This window comes from Ovis aries, chromosome 1, assembly GCF_016772045.2.
Source record: "Ovis aries strain OAR_USU_Benz2616 breed Rambouillet chromosome 1, ARS-UI_Ramb_v3.0, whole genome shotgun sequence".
In the NCBI taxonomy this organism is placed as follows: domain Eukaryota; kingdom Metazoa; phylum Chordata; class Mammalia; order Artiodactyla; family Bovidae; genus Ovis; species Ovis aries.
The window spans coordinates 20,668,122-20,689,654 of NC_056054.1; the positions used below are offsets into that span (position 1 = coordinate 20,668,122).

Sequence of the window (21,533 nt, forward strand, 5' to 3'; positions counted from 1 at the left end):
ATAAAGGCAATAATTCCAAAAACATATAATAAACAAAATATAATCATAACATACAAATGACATGAATGCTACTTACATAGTTATAATAGTGTAAACACTAAAAGATAATTTAAGAAACAATTATAACTGTGATATATCTATACTGGGAAGATGTGTGTATGGCATTTGTTGTGGTTGTTCAGTTGCTCAGTCATGTCAGACTCTTGGCAACCCCATGGACTGCAGCATAGCAGGTTTCCCAGTCCCTCACCATCTCCCAGAGTTTGCTCAAGTTCATGTCCATTGTACTGATGATGCCATACAACCATCTCATCCTGTCACCCTCTTTCTCCTTCTGCCTTCAATCTTTCCCAGCATCAGTGTCTTTTCCAATGAGTCAGCTATTCGCATCAGGCGGCCAAAGTGTTGCAGCTTCAGCTACTATATTTTATCAACTATGCATTCAAAGTAATTTACATCTACTTTATTTATACAGCAGAAATACTTTGTGCTACTGCACATCTCTTTCAAACTCTGCATTCAGGATATCACACTGGCAGCTTGAAATCAGCCCCAGGAGTCTCTATACGTCTAGAATCAGCAAATACTACAAATTAGAGCTTGATTTACTGTTGTACTGATTGTGTACCAGGGGTCAGTACATGATGGCCCTTTGCCTATTTTGTACAGTACAAAGAATGTATTTTTACATATTTTTAATAGTTGGGAACACATACACACACACATAAACCAGGCAATAGAGGCCATAAGTGGCCTACAATGCCTAAGGGCTTCTCCAACAGCTCAGTGGGTAAAAATTCCACCTGCAAGGCAGGAGACACAGTAGCCATGGGTTCAATCCCTGGGTCAGAAAAATCCCCTGGAGCAACCCACTCCAGTATACTTGCCTGCAGAATCCCATAGACAGAGGAGCCTGGCAGGTTACAGTCCAAAGGGTCTCAAAGAATCAAACCTGACTGAGCAACTAAGCATATACAATGCCTAAAGTATTTACTACCTGGCTCTTTGAAAAAGTATGCCCATTCCTGATCCAGACTTCAGAAAGTGATCAAAAAATATTAATTCAGTGTAATAATCTTAACTCCATGGGCTGCATCTTCAGTGTAACAAGAAATCAGATGGTCAAAAACAAATGTACCTTCCTCACCATGCCTGCTCCTCCTATCTACTGTATGTATTTGTCAAAACTCAGAACTGTACACCAAAAAAAGTAAATTTTACTATATGTAAACTTTAAAAAAAATTATTTAAATCATGTAAAACTTTTTAAATGAAGATGCCTTGGTCCAACTCTCTACAGATTCTGAATCTGTTGATCCAGAATAAGACCTGGGCATCTGTGTTTTTTAAACACAACTGGTAATTCTGATTAAAGAACAAAAAAACCCAAAAACAAACTAGGGAAAGAACCCCAGTCCTAATCTCATAAATGCACTCTGACTTCTATTTCTACAGTTTTCTCACTTACTCCAGTTCTCCCCCTGTTCTTCCACTTCTATGAGATTTCCAATTCCTTGAACTCATTACTTTCGATACAATGCTGGTATTCACTCCCTCCTGATCTCAACTAATACTCTCATCTCTTTTATTCCTCCTATTCTCCTAAATGCACCTGGCTGGCAAGACCCCTATCACAGCTCAATCCATTTTCACGCTTTTTCTGCTCCCTCTTTAGGCTGCAAGATGGGGAAAATGCGGACACATTTTCAGTTTGGTTTTACTAATAATTATCTCCAGTCACACACAGAACCCCTCAATGCAATCCAAAAGACTTTCCCTTTATTTGCCTCTTTCTCACTCTTCACTATGGGTATTTTAAACCTTCTCCACCTTCCTCAAACATCATATTCCACCTCTCTTCACTCATCTTTTGGTAGACCTATATAACAGAAACAACAAACATATACTATAAATATATGTTATATATTATATACGTTGTATTTGTATATTATAATATAATATGTTATATATTAAAAATATACTATATAACAGAAAAAATAAACATTGTGAACTGAGCTACTTCAGTTTCCTGACATTTACCTATAAATATATATGCATCTGTACCCATTCTTTATCTAAATTAGTCCTTCTACCTAATACTCCAGATCTCATCTCCTTTTACCACCAGAGGGGCAACAGTTCTCCAGCACCCTATTCCTACTCTCCAGTCACTCATGCTTTACTGGCTCCTTGCTACAAGCTCACAAATACACCCAAATCTCTCAGCTACAGGCCTCCTGACACAAGTGGTTCTTTGGCGTTATAGACTCTTTTGAAAAGTTGATGAAACCTTTAAGACTTCTGTCCACATACACAGTGTGCACAAAATACTGATGGAGGAGGATCCATAAGTCCCAAAGTAAGGACTCATATCCTATAACTTCTCTTTCTACCCAGCTTTTATCAAAGAGCTGCATACTACCTGTGTCACCATTTAAATTTCCTCTTGAATGCATTTCAATCCTGCCTCCCAACGCCACTGAAACATTTTTGCCCAAGGCAGTGACCCAGTTGCTAAATGTGATAGACAGTTTTCATTCCTTATCTGCAGCATCTGATACTACTACTAATTCCCTCCTCTTTGAAATACCCTCTTTACTCAGCATCAGAGACCCTATACCTTTGCATGCTTTTTCTCTCTGGTCATTCTTTCTAAACCTGTTACTGGCTCCTCTTCCCAGGCTAGCTGCCTTGTCCATCCCACCACTCTAGACCAAGACATCACAAACTGGCAATCCACAAGGCTGACTTTAGTGGTCAGAACTGTATTGTTTGACCACACAATTAGTATTTTCCCCCCAACTCTACTCCCAGAGTGTTTTGATTTCCCAACACTTAAAAATTAGGGAATTCCACATCAAAATCTAAGCCACAGTCAGTTCCCAGTCTTGTTTTTGCTGAATGTATAGAGCTTCTCCATCTTTGGCTGCAAAGAACATAATCAATCTGACTTCAGTACTGAATATCCGGTGATGCAAAGAAATAGAAGAAAACAATAGAATGGGAAAGATTAGAGATCTCTTAAAGAAAATTAGAGATACCAGGGGAACATTTCATGCAAAGATGGGCTCAATAAAGGACAGAAATGGTATGGACCTAACAGAAGCAGGAGATATTAAGCAGAGGTGGCAAGAATACACAGAACTGTACAAAAAAGATCTTCACGACCAAGATAATCACAATGGTGTGATCACCAGACGAGAGCCAGACATCCTGGAATGTGAAGTCAAGTGTGCCTTAAGAAGTATCACTACGAACAAAGCTAGTGGAGGTGATGGAATTCCAGTTGAGCTATTTCAAATCCTGAAAGATGATGCTGTGAAAGTGCTGCACTCAATATGCCAGCAAATTTGGAAAACTCGGCAGTGGCCACAGGACTGGAAAAGGTCAGTTTTCATTCCAATTCCAAAGAAAGGCAATGCCAAAGAATGTTCACACTACCACACAACTGCACTCATCTCACATGCTAGTAAAGTAATGTTCAAAATTCTCCAAGGCAGGCTTCAACAGTACATGAACTGTGACTTCCAGATGTTCAAGCTGGATTTAGAAAAGGCAGAGGAACCAGAGATCAAATTGCCAACATTCACTGGTTCATAGAAAAAGCAAGAGAGTTCCAGAAAAACATCTACTTCTGCTTTATTGACTGTGCCATATCCTTTCACTGGGTGGAGCACCACAAACTATGGAAAATTTTTCAAGAGATGGGAATACCAGACCATCTGACCTGCCTCCTGAGAAATCTGTATGCAGGTCAAGAACCAATAGTTAGAACCGGACAGGGAACAACGAACTGGGAAAGGAGTACATCGAGGCTGTATATTGTCACCCTGCTTATGTAACTTATATGCAGAGTACATTATGAGAAATGCTGGGCTGGATGAAGCACAAGCTGGAATCAAGATTGCCGGGAGAAATATCAATAACCTCAGATATGCAGATGACACCACCCTCATGGCAGAAAGCGAAGAACTAAATAGCCTCTTGATGAAGGTGAAAGAGGAGAATGAAAAAGTTGGCTTAAAGTTCAACATTCAGAAAACTAAGATCATGGCATCTGGTCCCATCATTTCATGGCAAATAGATGAGGAAACAGTGGAAACAGTGACAGACCTTATTTTGGGGGCTCCAAAATCACTGCAAATGGTGACTGAAAGCCATGAAATTAGAAGACGCTTGCTCCTTGGAAGAAAAGTTATGACCAACCTAGACAGCATATTCAAAAGCAGAGACATTACTTTGCCAACAAAGGTCCGATTAGTCAAGGCTATAGTTTTTCCAGCGGTCATGTATGGATGTGAGAGTTGGACTATGAAGAAAGCTGAGCATCAGGAATTGATGCTTTTCAGCTGTGGTGTTGGAGAAGACTCTTGAGAGTCCCTTGGACTGCAAGGAGATCAAACCAGTCAATTCTAGAGGAAATCAGTCCTGAATATTCATGGGAAGGACTGAGGCTGAAGCTGAAGCTGAAGCTCCACTACATTGGCCATCTGATGCGAAGAACCGACTCATTAGAAAAGACCCTGATGCTGGGAAAGATTGAAACCGAGAGAACAGCATGACAGAGAATTAGATGGTTGAATGGTATCACCAATTTGATGGACATAAATTCGAGCAAGCTCTGGGAGTTGGTGATGGACAGGGAAGCCTGGTGTGCTGTAGTCCATGGGTAGCAAAGAGTCGGACACGACTGAGCGACTGAACTGAACTGAAATGACACAAAATCTTAATTTCAGGCTTCTCTTAAAATATTGAAGGTCTGGAAATTCTAAACCTATATTGCCACAAAGCAAAAACTACTCCCTAGGGTCTCCCAAGATACCTAAGGCCAAGTATCAGCTATCATTTTGATTTTGCTAGTGTAGCACATGTTTAAAATATACAGTCTGCTTCACTCATAGCTACCTGTATACAGTAAGTTTGCAACACTATGTTCTCTACACTTTACAGGGGTAGTTTCATGTTGTAGATCTCCAAATCTTATCTCCAGCCACCCAATTTCTACCTGGTAAATCCTATATGTAATTCATTTTCGACACCTCTTCAACGAAACTTCTCAAATGCCCTCTCTCTCTCCTGGCAAGACTCAGTGTCCCTCTATTCGATAACCTGCTTGCTTATTCTTATTATAGTACCTGTCAGTCTCTATTAATATCTTGCTCTTTTGTGATTCCCAGCAGACTACAAGCTCCTAGTAAGAAGCGTATACTAGTCATCATTGTAACCTCAGTACCTAATATAGTTTCTAATAAATGTCAGAAGCTCGTGAGTATTTTGTTGAGTTAGTAATGAAATTTCCTGGTATACTATACTTAGTTGCTCAGTCATGTTCAACTCTTTGTGACTCCATGGACTGAAGGATTCTCCAAGCAAGAATACTGGAGTGGGTTGCCCTGCCCTCCTCCAGGGGATCTTCCCAACCCAGGGATTGAACCCAGGACTCCCACATTGCAGGTGAATTCCTTACCATCTGAGCCACCAGGGAAGCCCTCCTGGTATACTAATTTACCCTAAATCTATCAAAGCAAACAAACACTACAAATCGTGCTGTGTGGAGCTTATTGAAAAATATTGGGACCAAGATGCCTCTCCAGTGGGGACATATGCTAATATTCACTGAGTGTTTACTTACTATTTGACAAGCATTGTTCTAAGTGCTTTATACATATTAGTTAATCTGACCCTCACAATAATCTTATAAAGGAGATACTATTATTATACCCATGTTACAAATACAAAACTGAAGCACAAAAAGATATATAGCCCATGCCCAACTAATAAGGGTTGGAAGTGAAGTGAAAGTCACTCAGTCGTATCTGACTCTTTGCAATCCCATGGGCTATATACAGTCCATGGAATTCTCCAGGCCAGAATACTGTGAGTGGTTAGCCTTTTCCTTCTCCAGGGGATCTTCCCAACCTAAGGATCGAACCCAGGTCTCCCACAGTGCAGGCGGATTCTGTACCAGCTGAGTCACCAGGGAAGCCCTAATAAGTGTTGGAGCCACATTTTAACCACTTCAAAGACGACCTCTTTCTTATACAGGAAGGAATGATCCTTTCTTAAGAAAATAATCTACAACATGTTTTGGGAGATGCTTTTGAATGAAACTGGTCATCCCTTTATAAGTCAACATCCTAAATAAATTAAAATAGAGAAATGTTTAAATGCAAATGCCAAAATGAAGTTTTGATACATGCCATGAGTCTTATTGGACAGATAATAAAAACTTAACATGAAATACCATATACACATATTGAACATAAATTTTTAGATTAACATAAGGACTTATAAAAAATTCAATATTATCCAACAAATTTTTTTCTGTGTAACAGAAAACGCTGCTTGAAAGCCTTATTAAATTGTGGCAACTGGTAACAAAGAACATTCAAACAAAGTGAACTGAACATTCTAAGAAAATTAATTCATGGTTAATGTATAATAAAGAACTGCTAGAATACAGAACAAAGCTACTGGCCTATGAATCAAAGGACTTGGGTTCTAATCCTGGATTTGCCCCAATCAACTGTGACCAAAAAGGGCCTTGGAGTGAATGGCAGTTTGTTTGTTTTTGGTTGTTGACCCAGCCACCTGCCCTTCTTTATAACAGTACTGCACTTTCACCTGGTAGAATGACTCCTTCCCTGTACATGTCTTGGTAAATCAAGGTATCCTGTTATCCCCAAGGCTAAGGGATTCAGGGATGGACATGGAATTTGAATAAAACAAACTGAATCTCTTCTCACAGGATTTTGAAACCTGAGTAAAATGATGTAAAAGTTGGATGGGACTGGAGGCTCTAGCCAGAAATTAGGCAAGAAAAAGAAATAAGAGGCATCCAAATTGGAAATTAAAAAGCAAGAGAATAGGGTGGGAGGTGGGAGGGGGGTTGAGGATTGGGAACTCATGTATACCCCTGGTGGATTCATGTCAATGTATGGCAAAACTAATACAGTATTGTAAAGTAAAATAAAGTAAAAATAAAAATTAAAATTTAAAAAAAAGGGAATGAAAAAAAAAGCAAGAGAATACCACAGTGGTCCAGTGGTTAAGATTCGGTACATTCACTGAGATGGCCTGGGTTCAATCCCTGATCAGGGAACTAAGATCCTGCAAGTCAGGCAGCATGGAAAAAAAAAATGCAAAACTACCTCTATTTGCAGATGACATACTCTAAATATAGAAAACATCAATCAAAAATAAAACAAAAAACTACTAGAGCTAATAAACAAACAACTCAATCTAAAAAATAGCCAAAGGACATGATAGATATTTTTCCAAGGAAGATACACAAAAGACCAATAAACACATGAAAAGATTATCACTGGTTACTAGGGAACTGCAAATCAAAACCACAATGAATTATTGCTTCATATCCATTAGGATGGCTATTATCAAAATAACAAAACAGCAAGTGATGGCAAAAATCTGAAGAAATTGGAACCCTGGTATACTGCTATGGGAATGTAAAAATGGTACAGATGCTGTGGTTCCTTAAAAAGTTAAACATATAAAATTACTGGATTATCCAGCAATTTCACTTCTAGGCATATACTCAAAAGAATTCAAAGCAAGGGCTCAGATACTTGTACACCAATGTTCATAGCAGCATTATTCGCAATAGCCGAAGACAGAAACAAGCTGACTCCATCAACAGAAGAACAGACCGACAGCATGTGGTATACAAATAAAGGGACTATTATTCAGCCTTAAAAAAGAACGTAATTCTGACGCAAGCGACAACATGAACAAATCCTGAACACATAACTCGAAGTGAAATAAACCAGACAAAAAGAGATAAACACTGTTAACGCAGCTTAAATGATGCTCCCAGCAAAGGCAAATTAATAGAGACAAAACGTAGAGGACCTGTGGGATAGGGAGAATGGAGGAATTACTGTCTAAAAGGTACTGACTTTCTGTTAGGGATGATGACAAATTCTGGAAATGCACAGTGGTATTGGTTGCACAGCATCATGAATTTACTTAATGCCACTGAACTGCATACTTAAAATGGTTAAAATTATAAATCTTATATGTTGAATATATTAGAACAATTTTTTTACCTGCACAATCATAATCATTTCCTTTCGTTTTCCTACACAGGACCAAATAAATGGCTAAGATGATTCCCACTAAAATCGTCATGACATAGAAAAAGCACTCTTCTCCTGACGACAGTGCAACAGTTTTCAAAGTGTGTTCCACAAACCCCCAAGAGCCCCTGAGACTTTTTTCAAGGAACATCAAAATCAAAACTATTTTCATGTTAGTATTTCCTTTTTTACTTAGTTATGGTTCACTGAGAGTGTATAAGTATACTGGATAAAAGATAAATAAAAGCAGTGGAATTAAACTGCACTATTTTATCATTCTAGTCACTCAATTCTTTATTGTCACACATCTGAGTCTTAAAAAAAAGTCAGCTGGACTCAAAAATGTCCAACATAAAGTAGTAAAATATTTTATTACATCGCTATATTTATTTTATTATTAAAATATATATACCTAAACTTTTATAAACCTTGACCTTAATATCTTTTTAATATTCTATGTGACAAAATGAAAAATACATATAAAGCAGTTCTGCACAACATTATATGACAGTTATGTTGAAGAAAACACTTAAGTGATTGACTTGAAAGCTGTTTTCTCCACAGAATTCTATTTTTAACTTTAAAAATGGCTAACAAACTATAATTATTAAGATGGGGATTTGGCAGACATTTTTCTTAAAAATAAAGGCTCTCGCTTTACAGAAAACTATGGATAGTATTTGCTGCCATTATAACAAAATTGAGCTTTCAAAAGAATATTACAACTTCCGAAAAACTTGAAAGCTTCCGAATACTTTAAAACTTTACTAGTGAGGTCAACAGTGGTATTAATACGAGTACTTAATACTGAAGAATTAAATGTGAAAACATGTTGGAAGACCTACATAATTCAGTCAGCCGATATTCTCAAAAAGACCGCTACAGGCTGACTGTGTGTACTGTGTACGACCAGGCCATCCAGTCCCTGCTTCACCTGCACTTTATTCACATGACTTATGATTCCGTGTTAATCATGGAATCTAATCAATCACCTGCTCCACACCAGCTAGTGATCTTTTCAATCTTTAAAGCAGAATTATCTCCACTGTGATAGCTTATCAAAGGCCTATCCCCCTCTGTTGGTTTCCCTGGTAACCAATGAACCAACACGATGTGAATCACCCACCTCCCCTTCCTCCAGTAGCCATCTGCTGTCTATGTAAGATTCACCCACCTATGAAACTATTGATATCTCTGTTGCTGACTCCGAGCTCTTTCTTTAGTCTTTAAGTGGGGCAAGAACAGGCAGGGCTTACAGGCCTGCAGGGTACAGCCTAACATATGCCCACAAATTTCATATGTTAAACCCTAACTCCCAATGATGTTTTTTGGAGGTGGGGGTCTCTAGGAGGTGATTAGGTCATGAGGATGTAGCCTTCATTAATGGGATCAGGATCCTTATAAAAGAAGACCCCAGAGACCTCCCTTAGCAGTCTAGACCCCCCTTATACCACATAAGGACTCAGAGAACATAGTCACCTATGAATGTGAAACTGAGTTCTCACCAGATACCAAATCTGATGGCACCTTGATTATAGATTTCTCAGCCTCCAGAACTGTGGACAATAAATTTCTGCTGTTGATAAGCTACCTTGTCTAAAATATTCTTGTTAATGTAACCCAAATGGACTACAACAATTTATGATGTTTTAAAATCATGCATGGCTAAGAATTCCACTAAAGTACAAGACAGACCAACGGACTATAATAAGAGTTTGAAAAGTTGTTTGATAAGTTTGTTTGTTTGTTTGTTTTCATTTTTCAGCTGTGCTGTGCAGCATGGGGGATCTTATTCCCAGACCAGGGATCAAACCCACTCCCCCTGCATTGGAAGCGCAGTCTTAACCACTGAACCACCTGGAAATTCCCTTTAAGATTTTAGTTATTTGGCTGTGGTAGGCCTTTGTTGCTGCGCATGGGTTTTCTCTGTGGTGAGCAAGGACAGCTCTTCATCGCAGTGCACGGGCTTCTCATTGTGGTGGCTTCTCTTACTGCAGATCATGGGCTCTAGCCACAAAGGCTTCAGTAGTTGCAGCACATGGGCTTAGCTGCTCCATAGCATGAAGGGCCTTCCTGGACCAGGGATGGAATTAGTGTCCCTTGCACTGCAAGGTGAATTCTTAACCACTGGACCACAAAGGAAGCCGGATATGGTTTTTGATTCCACATTTCAACTAACCTTTAAGAAACTATTAAAGTTTTGCTGTAATGTCAAGGAAGAGCTTAAACACTAATATTAATTATGTTAAAATATTCCTCCCTTTTGCAACTACGTATCTGTGTAAAACTAGATTTTTCTTCATAAACTTCAACCAAGACAACATATCACAACATATGAAAGAAGTAGATATAAGAATCCATCTGCCCTTTATTAACCAGAGAGTAAAGAGATTTGAAAAAAAAGAAAACCAATGCCATTCTTCTAACTAAATTTGATTTAGAAATTAAATTATTTTTCATTTGAAATATTTCATTTATGTTAATGTAATAGTTTTGTTACTGTTATTTTTAAATGAATAAAGTAATCATTTTCAAATTTTCCCAGTTTTAGTTTCTAATACAGTAACAATAGATATAACTTCCATAAACAAAAATTATTTAGGGTCTTCAAAAATGTTTAAGAGTGTAAAGGCCCCAAACCAAAAAGCTTAAGAACTGCTAATTTAATCAGGCCTGTGTTTAAAAAGGGATTTTTTTTTCTTATCACCACTTTTTGTTCATGTACAAAAGGTTTATATATAACTGAATTGTTAAACCAAAAAAAAAAAGAGAGAGCACGCTAGGATAAAGAGGATGTTCAGATTCTGATCTGACACCCTATTCAGAAGGCCAGATGTGTTATAGAACAGAACATGCCATGCTCCCAATGCAGGGGCCCTGAGTTCAACCCCTGGTCAGGGAACTGGGGCCTACATGATACAACTAAGAGTTCACATGCCACAACTAAAGATCCTGCATGCTGCAACTAAGACCCAGTACAGCCAAATAAATAAACATTTTTTAAATGGATTAAACAATCACACATAAGAGCTGAAACCATAAAATTCCCAGAAGGAAACAGAAGGTAAGGTCCTTGACATAAACCTTGGCAATGGTTTTTTGGATTTGACACCAAAGCAAAGGCAACAAAAGCAAAAATCAACAACTGGGACTACATAAAACTAAAAAGCTTCTGTACAGCAAAGAAACCCATCAACAAAATGAAAAAGCAACCAACTGAATGGGAGAAAATATTTGCAAATCATATATCTGATAAGAGATTAATATCTAAAATATATTTACAAGTTATGCAACTCAATAGCAAAAAATCTGATAAAAAATGGGCAGAGGATCTGCACAGCCACTTTTTCAAAAAGACATACAGATGGCTGTTACATGAAAACATCACTAATTATCAAGGAAATCCAAATAAAACTACAATAGATATCATGTCACCTTTAAAAATGGCTATTATGAAAAAGACAAAGCAGCTTCCCTGGTAGCTTAGTGGTAAAGAATCCACCTTCCAATGCATTAGACATGGGTTTGATCCCTGATCTGGGAAGATCCCACATATGCTACAGCGCAACTAAGCGCATGAGCCACACCACTGAGCCTGTGCTATAGAGCCAGGAGCCACAGCTACGGAGGCCCAAATGCCCCAGAACCTATGCTCAAGAGAGGCAACTACAGTAAGAAGCCCACACACCGAAACTAGAGAAGAAGCCCATGCAGCAACAAAGACCCAGAACAGCCAAAAATAAACAAAAGGACAAGAAATAACAAGTGCTGGCAAGGATGTGGAGAAAAGAAAGCCCTCATGAACTGTCAGTAAGGAATGTAAACTGGTATAGCAACTATAGAAAACAGTATGAAGATTCCTTTAAAAATGAAAAAGGGAATTGATGTACAAACCAGCATCTCTACTTCTGGGTATTTATCCAAAAACAAAGAGAATATTCATTCAAAAAGACAGAAGGAGCCCCATGTACATTGCAGCATTATTTACAACAGCCAAGATACAGAAACAATCTAAATGTCCACAGATGGATGCACAGATAAAGAAAACATATACAATGGAAGGAATTTCCTGGAGGTCCAGTGGTTAGGACTCAGTGCTTTCAGGCTTTCACTGCTGTGGCCTGGGTTCAATCCCTGGTCAGGGATCTTAATCCCACAAGCCACATGGCACAGCCATATATAACACACACACACACACACACACATATATAATGGAATATTATTCAGTCATAAAAAGAAAATAACCATGCCATTTGTGGCAACATGGATGGACCCTGAAAGCATTATGCTAGTGAAATAAGACAGACAGACAAATGCTCTATGATCTCACTTATATGTAGAATCTGAAAGAAAAAAAAAAAACATAACTCCTAGATAGAACAGATTGGTGACTGCCAGAGGCAAAGAATGAGAGACAAGCAAAATGGGTGAAGGCAGTAAAAAGAGACAAACTTCCAGGTATGAAACAAATAAGTTCTGGAAATGTAATGTACAGCCTGATGACCACAGTCAATAATTCTATATAGTATATTCAAAAGTTACTAAGAGAAAAAGTCTTAAAAGTTATCATCATGAGAAAAAAAAATCTGTAACTATACATGGTGATAGATGTTAACTAGACTTGCTGTGATCACTTCACAATATATACATATATCAAATCATTATACTGCATACCTGAAACTAACATAATGTTATATATCAATTATAGTCCAATTTAAAAGAAAAAATATGGCATAGAAGCTCTTAGGCCTAACTGCTTCTTTGGGTTTTCACTTCTTTTTTCTGTGACACTCCTGTGCACGAGGGGTAAAACTTTTCCTTTCTTAACCTGGCAATTGTGAATTTAATTTGAAATCCCCAGTAACTGAACATATAAAGGTAGAGAAAAAGGTTTTTTTTCTTACCTAGAGGTGACACAGTGGACACCAAAAACATTTATTAGGCATTAACAGGATGTTTAAGTTACCACCAAACCAGACCTAAGTAACATATGCAGAACCAAAAGGCAAACATAAAAGCAGTCATCTCTGTATTTGGAAAAAAGTCCCTAGGATCTCTAGCTTAGTCAACTGTTACTGGCAGTTTAGTATAACTAGAGATGGCAACCTAGTAGATCAGAAACTTTTAACTTAATAAAGACAAAGAAGAAACAAACTACTACTAATTAATGTTTCCTCTTTACATTTAACTAATTTAAGCTATAGTTAGATACTGATTCTGATCAATCACCTAAAAGTCAAAAAGGAGCTTGCAATGCTTTCTTTAAATCTTTCTGTATCAACCTCTTACATTTTTTTTTAATTCTACCTTCTACAAATATCCTTGACCTAAAAATTCTCAGTTTAAGAAAAATGTTTCATTTATATAAACCTTGGCCATATGTTATTGAGAGTACTGTGTAAATAAAACCAAGTAAATAAAGAAATTATCTTGTGAAGTATTGTCAAAGGCTTCCCTTGTAGCTCAGTTGGGAAAGAATAAGCCTGCAACGCAGGAGACCCAGGTTCAATTCCTGGGTCAGGAAGATCCACTGGAGAAGGAAATGGCAACCCACTTCAGTATTCTTGCCTGGAAAATCTCATGGACAGAGGAGCCCGGCAGGCTACAGTCCATGGGGTCACAAAAGTCAGACACGACTCAGCAACTAAACCACCACCTCCATTGTCAAAGGCAAACAATGTTATCAAGTACACATAACAGATCTGAAATATTTCATCAGATGATAAATTCTGACTACCTGAATAAAGTCTTAATCATGGTACTTTAGATGAACATTTTATTAAAAAATTACTCTGAATTTCTGGAAACATGAAAGCAGCAGTTACTAACCACTGCTAAGGAACCAGGGAACAAGAGAAAAATTCTCAGTACATGTGTTTGTGAATAATCTGAAATTATACAAGGATTTAAATACAAAAGTGAGTGAAGTTGCTCAGTAGTGTCTGACTCTTTGCAACCCCATGGACTATAGCCTACCAGGTTCCTCTGTCCATGGGATCTTCCAGGCAAGAATACTGGAGTGGGTTGCCATTTCCTTCTCCAGGGGATCTTCCTGACCCAGGAATCGAACCTGGGTCTCCTGCATTGTAGGCAGACACTTTACCGTCTGAGCCACCAGGGAGGGTAGAAGAAATACAAAAGTAACAAAACTAAATAATTGTATTAAAATTCAGTTCCTAGGAACTTCCCTGGTGGTCCAGTGTTTAAGAATCCGCCTTCCAATGCAGGGGACATGGGTTCAATCCCTGGTCGGGGAACTAAGATCCCACATGCCAAGGGGCAACTAAGCCCACGCACCACAAACTAGAGCCCACAAATGACAACTACCATGAAGCCCTTGCACCACAACAAAGATCCTGTGTGCCGCAACTAAGACCCAATGAAATCAAAAATAAATAAATAAATATAAATAAATAATGAATAGAATACAGTTCCTAAAACTTATGAACCTATTTCATTTTAGAGAACTTTTTAAAAAGAACAAGAACTACTGTGGATGCTGATATAATGTTAGATATAGAAAAATGCTTAGAAAAGAATAACTGGTGGATCAGACTATCCAGAGGAAAAAAACAACTAAACAGAAGGAAGAAAAAAAATTTTACTTAAATCTTCAGCTTTTTGAAAACCTAAAAATAAAATTATGAAAACAGGAGATTAAAAAAAACAAAAACGTTTCATCTTTCTAAAAGAAAAACAATTGACATCTTTAACCAACTTCTTTTTCAAAGATAATGGTTAAATACAACCCCCCGCCCCCAGCTGCCACACTCCAATCCAGACTTCACAGGCTATTTGGCATACAACACTGAATTACAGCACAATTTTGTTCATGCATGAACAAATGCTATTTTTCTCCACTGAAATTTTCTCTCTGTAGCACGCTCATTAGTAACACTGACCCTTTCCTACGTCCCAAAAACCAACCTGCTTTGTGAGATAAATTCCAATCCCAAATCAGATATTGCTGGCAAAACTAATCTCTGAATGAAAACAGTACATAAGCCAATCACAACACAGAATTTCATTCATACATTATTGACATTGAGACAGAAAACTGCAATTTCCAGCAAGTACTTCTAGCTCAGCTTCTTGGCTCAGTAAAATTGAAATTATGATTTTATCTTTAGAAACATATATGTTATTTTCTTAAAATTACATTGCTTATTTTTTTCTTTGAAAATGTATTTTTCTGAAAGACTGTCTCATAAGCAAAAAAAAATTTTTTTTAAGTTAATAGAAGTAACATTTAATTAATAATTAAAAGTTAAAATATCTAGGTTGTGGAGAAGGAAATGGCAATCCACTCCAGTATTCTTGCCTGGAAAATCCCATGGACGCAAAGCAGCCTGGTGGGCTACAGTCCATGGGGTCGCAGAGTCAGACTTTGTGACTAAACAGCAGCAGCAGAGACTCTTCTGCCTAGAAGAGCTTTCTGTACTACTTGTTTTGTCCAGAGTTCCAGGTTAGAATTGGGAAAAACAGCAGAACCATGGGTGTTGGGAGTCTTCAGACTGGAAAGATTTTGCAGATATTCAGATTATCTCCTTTGGACAGGAAATCCTTATAGTATTTTCTGTGTGTTGTAAACATAGGCATTTCATACTTTCAAAATTGTTAGTCTGAGTGCTTTCACTATCGAAAGACTCCTTAAAATTGAATGCAGGATTGATCTTCATGTTCTTCTTTTACTCTCATTAGCACCTCAGATAAAATGCTAAATAAACCTCAGACTTTTTTAATATTAAAAAAAAAATTTAGGTTGAAATAGTAAGGTGATTTCTGTTCCCTCTGTTCCTTTCCCCAACCTAGAGACAAGAGTTCCTTCAGATTTCAATTTATTTTGACACTGACTTTATTTTTTTGTCCACTCACATGATATAATTTAGGTAAACAGCAATTCCTTCAGTTAAAATTAACTGCTTTGAAGATTCCAATAATATCTTCCTGATAGCAATGAATTCATTATATTTCTAAGGACTTCTCCATTGGAAAATATGATGCTTATAACACGATAATTTTTAGACATAGTCCATTCAACTAAACAGAATACTATTTCTTAGTATTGCTCACAAACACATAGAAAGCTACAGGTCCAAAATAAAATCTCCAAGCTTGGCCATAATCTAGTAATGTAACCTTGAACAATCCTCTTAAACTCTCTTGTCTTACCTATAAAATTTTTTATTACATCTAAATAGTTCCTCCTGTCCTTGTACTTGACTGTCCAAGAAAGACAGTATCTGAGGTAGATTTCATTTAAAGTTTGCTGTGTACCATGAATCATACTCCCCATTGATACACTAAATGCAATTATGAAGACTATAAAGTATTTTTAGGTGTTTATTAAAAAAAAAAAAACAGAACCAAAAAATAGCACTAAAATTTTTGAAGTAACAACAGAACTGAAGAAAACTAGGATTGGACATTAGGGGGAAAGAGGAATTAGCAAAACAGAGGCGGGAACTCCTTCCAACTCATTGCATTTGACACCAAGACCAGAAAAAGACAAGAAAAGAGCAGAAAACTATGGACCCAATATCCCAATATGAACAACAATACAAAAACCCTCAACTAAATACTAGCAAACCAACTCCAACAAAACATAAAAAGGATCATACACCATGACTAGGTGAGATTTGGTCCAGGAATGCAAGGTGTTCAACAAACAGAAATCAATGACATCATACCTTATTAACAAAATAAAATAATAAAGGTTTAGTCATCACAATGCATGCAGAAAAAGCACTTGACAAAAATCAAACAATCTTGCAACATAAAAACACTCAACAAACTAGGAGCAGAAGGGATTTTCCTCAACTTGATAATGCAGCGGTCCCCAACATTTTTGGCACCAGGGACCAGTTTCATGAAAGACAATTTTTCTATGGAAGGGAGGGAGGGCAGGGAAATATGTTTTAGGCAGTAATACAAGCAGTGGGGAATTATGGGGAGCTGCTGGTGGGCTGCTGTCTAGGGGGTCGCACAGAATCGGACACAACTGAAGCGACTTAGCAGCAGCAGCAGCAGCAGATAAAGCTTGGCTTGCTCATTTGTTGCTCACTTCCTGCTGTGTGGCCTAGTTCCTAACAGGAACTTAAAAAAAAAGGGTAAGCCTCCTATAATCATACCCCAAAAGAAACCACTATTAACAATTTAGTTAGCAAAGGAAAAGTCAATTGAATTTCTATACACTAGCAATTAACAATCAAAACTGAAATTAAGAAAACAATTCTCTGGTGGCTCAGTGGTGACCAGTCTGCCTACCAATGCAGTTGACATGGGTTCAATCCCTGATCTGGGAAGCTCCCACATACTGCGGAGCAACTAGGCCTGTGTGCTACAACAACTGAGCCTGTATTCTACAGTCAGGGAGCCATACCACTGAGCCCACATGCCACAGCTACTAACGCCCGCATGCCACAGCTACTAACGCTCACATGCCCCAGAGCCCGTGCTCCACAATAAGAGAAGCCACTGCAATGAGGAGCCTGTGCACCGAAACTAGAGAATAGTCCCCACTCACCGCAACTAGAGAGTAGACCCTGCTTACTGCAACTAGAAAAAAGTCTGTAGCAATGAAGACCCAGCACAGTCAAAAGCCAATAAATAAATAAATAATTTAGAAAACAATTCTACCTAGAATAGCCCCCACAGGGAATAAAATATTGAACAGACATTTCAGCAAAGAAGATATACAAATGTCCAATATGCACATGAAAAATGCTCAACTTCACTAGTCATCAAGGAAATGTAAATTAAAACTACAATGAGATACTACTTCACATCTGCTAGAATGTCTACAATAAAAATGACAGATAACAGTGTTGATGAGGATGCAGAAGAAATGGAACCGTCATACGTTGCTGGCAAGGATGTAAGATCATGCAGCAGCCACTGTGGAAAACAGTTTGGCAGTTCCTCAAAAACTTAAACATAAAGTTACCATATGACTCAGCAACTCCACTCCAAGGTATTTACCCAAGAAAACTGGAAATTAAAAATTCTGCACATGAATGTTCACAGAAGCATTCTTCATTAGAGCTGAAAAGCAGAAACAACCCAAATATCTATCAACTGATGAAGGAAAACCAAATGTGTGTTTAGTCACTCAGTCATGTCTGACTCTTTACAATCCCTTGAACTGTAGCCCACCAGGATTCTCGGTCCATGGAATTTTCCAGGCAAGAATACTGGAGTAGGTTTCCACTTCCTTATCCAGGATCTTTCCTACCCAGTGATCGAACCTGTATCTCTTGTGACTCCTGTATTGGCAGGCGGGTTCTTTACCACTTAAACAAATGTGGTAGATACATAAAGCGGAATATTACTCAGCCATAAGAAAAAATGAAGTACTGATATATGCTACAAATAGATGAACCTTGAAAACATTTTGCTATCTGAAGAAGTCAAACACAAATGGCTATATACTGTATCATTCCATTTATATGAAATGTCCAGAACAGGCAAATCCATAGAGACAGGAGTAGGTCAGTGGTTGCTATGGGCTTGGGTAAGCAGAATAGGGAGTGACTGCTAAGGCTACAAGGTTTACAACATTTTGGGGAGTGCTCTGTGCTACATGCAGCATGTGGCATCTTAGTTCCCATGTCCCCTGCAGTAGAAATGCAGATTCTTAACTACTGGACCACCAAGGAAATGCCTACATTTTTTAGTGTTCTGGAATTAGTTGGCTGCATAACTTTATGAATATACTAAAAGCTGCTGAACTGTATATTTTAAAATGATGACTATAACAGCATGTGAATTATATCTCAATAATAGAAAAGGCGGCAAACAAAGTTACTTTTAAAATTCCAATTTAAAACAGACATATCAGGCCTTTTTAATAGACCTTCTGTAACCTCATAACAAAGAAAATATAAAAATACACACACATAAAGACCAATCACAGAAAGAGTGATGTGTTTCAATTCAAGCCTTACCTTCAACCCAGTACTATAATTGTATATATGACAGAAAAACTACCTGGTCTTGATCCTTTTCGGTTATACTTAGTTGTATGTCTGGCTGTTGCTTTTCAGATTCCTTGCCAAACTTTTCTTCCTCTGCCACTGCTTTTTAAATCCCCCAAATTCCCTTATTATTTTTCCCCAGGGGCTCCATCTCCTAAAATATTTTGTCTCTTTATAACTTTCAGAAGGAAGAATCATTCCACAGCCTGAATCATTCTGTACATGTCTTTAAGATTCATTTACATTAATACATGTGTTGTTGTTGTTCAGGTGCTCAATTGTGTCTGACTCTTTACAACCCCATGGACTACAGCATACCAGGCTTCCCTGTCCTTCACCATCTCCTGGAGCTTGTTCAAACATGTCCATTGAGTCAGTGATGCCATCCAATCATCTTGTCTTCTGCTATCCCCTTCTCCTCTTGCCTTCAGTCTTTCTCAGCAACATGGTCTTTTCTAATGAGTCAGCTCTTTGCATCAGGTTTTCGCTGAAGTATTGGACCTTCAGCTTCGGCATCATTCCTTTCAATGAATACTCAGGACTGATTTCCTTTAGGATGGACTGGTTGGATCTCCTTGCAGTCCAAGGGACTCTCAAGAGTCTTCTCCAACACCACAGTTCAAAAGCATCAATTCTTTAGCGCTCAACTGGTTCAACTCTCACATCCATACCTAACTACTGGAAAAACAACAGCTTTGACTACATGGACCTTTGTTGGCAAAGTAATGTCTCTGCTTTTTAATATGCTGTCTAGGTTGGCCATAACTTTTCTTCCAAGGAGCAAACATCTTTTAATTTCATGGCTACAGTCACCATCTGCAGTGATTTTGGAGCCCAAGAAAATAAAGTCTGACACTGTTTCCATTGTTTCCCCATCTACTTGCCAGGAAGTGATGGGACTGGATGCCATGATCTTGGTTTTTCGAATGCTGAGTTTTAAGCCAACTCTTTTACTCTCCTCTTTCACTTTCATCAAGAGGCTCTTTAATTCCTCTTCGCTTTCTGCCAGAAGGGCGGTGTCATCTGCAACTCTGAGGTTATTGGTATTTCTCCCAGCAAACTTGATTCTAGTTTGTAATTCATCCAGCCTGGAACTTTGCATAATGTATTCGGCATAAAAGTTAAATAAGCCAGGCAACAATATACAACCTTAACGTACTCCCTTCCCAATTTGGAACCAGTCCAATTGTTCCATGTCTGGTTCTAACAGATGTTTCTTGACCTGCATACAGGTTTCTCAGGAGGCAGTAAGGTGGTCTGGTATACCCATCTCTTTAAGAATTTTTTCCACAGTTTGTTGTGATCCACATAGTCCAAGGCTTTAGCATAGTCAATGAAGCAGATGTTTTTCTGGAATTCTCTTGCTTTTTCTATGATCCAATGGATGTTGCCAATTACATGTAGCTGTGGTTATTTTCGCTGTTCCCTACTACTACATAAATATTCTACAATTCCTTCACTCTATTACTGATGCCTTTTGAATAGTTGGCAGTTTTTTGCTTCAATAAATAATATTGCTACGAATTTTCTCATATTGTTAAACATACAAACTCTTGCCCACCTTCTCAAGTTTCCCTAGGGTATACACTATGTCAGATACTTCTAAACTATCTTCTAAAGTGGAGTTTCAAGTGATACTCCACTCCCCACAGCAGTACATGAGAGTTTCCATTATTCCACCTCCTTACCAAAATGACAAGTATAATGTATTATTTGAGGTTTTAATTTGCATTTTCATGACTAAGATTAAAGACTTCTTCATGTTTATACTTCATTTGCATTTCTTCTTCTATGAATTTCCAGCCCACACTATCATTACTGGTTTATAAAGTATTCTTTGTGTATCTGTATATCAATTCTTTAAAATATATTTATTTATTTTTGGCTGCGCCAGGTCTTAACTGTGGCAAGAGGGCTCAGTAGTTGCCCCAAGGCATTTGGGATCTTAGTTCCCCCACAGGGATTGAATCTGCGTTCCCTGCATTACAAGGCAGATTCTTAACCACTGGACCACCACGGAAGTCCCTATTCATTTTAGTTAAGTATTTTACAAACATTTTCTCCTAGATGATAGGGTATATTTCATTTCATGTTTTCTTTTAACAACTGTACATTTTTTTATTTTGATAATAGATATATTTGTATTTTTCTTTATCATTCAAATTATAAATTATTTCTAAAAGTTTCATATTTACATCTTTAATTACTACAGAGCAACTAACACTTTCACTTTCTTACTTGTATATATGCTGTGAATAGAAATTCCATTATTTTCATATAGATATCCCATTGTTTCATTACCATTTAGACTGTTTAGTCAGTCCATTATTTCCTCACTCATCTGCAAAAATCTCACTGTCATATATTAAATTTCCTTACATGAACAGGTTCTGTTTCTGGCCTCTATTCTGCTCCATTGTGGTCTATTCTGTGCCAGTATTACAGTGTTCAAATAGTATGG

At 37.8% G+C, this 21,533-nt stretch overlaps 1 protein-coding gene and 1 non-coding gene across 4 annotated transcripts in view; both read right to left on the reverse strand.

Moving 5' to 3' along the window:
- The window catches only part of PIK3R3 (phosphoinositide-3-kinase regulatory subunit 3), a 104,104-nt gene that overhangs the window by 53,871 nt on the left and 28,700 nt on the right, over positions 1–21,533 (reverse strand). The gene's annotated exons all lie outside the window — the stretch shown is intronic.
- On the reverse strand, positions 14,145–14,217 carry TRNAC-ACA (transfer RNA cysteine (anticodon ACA)). The gene has a single exon. It is a non-coding gene; the product is annotated as a tRNA-Cys (tRNA).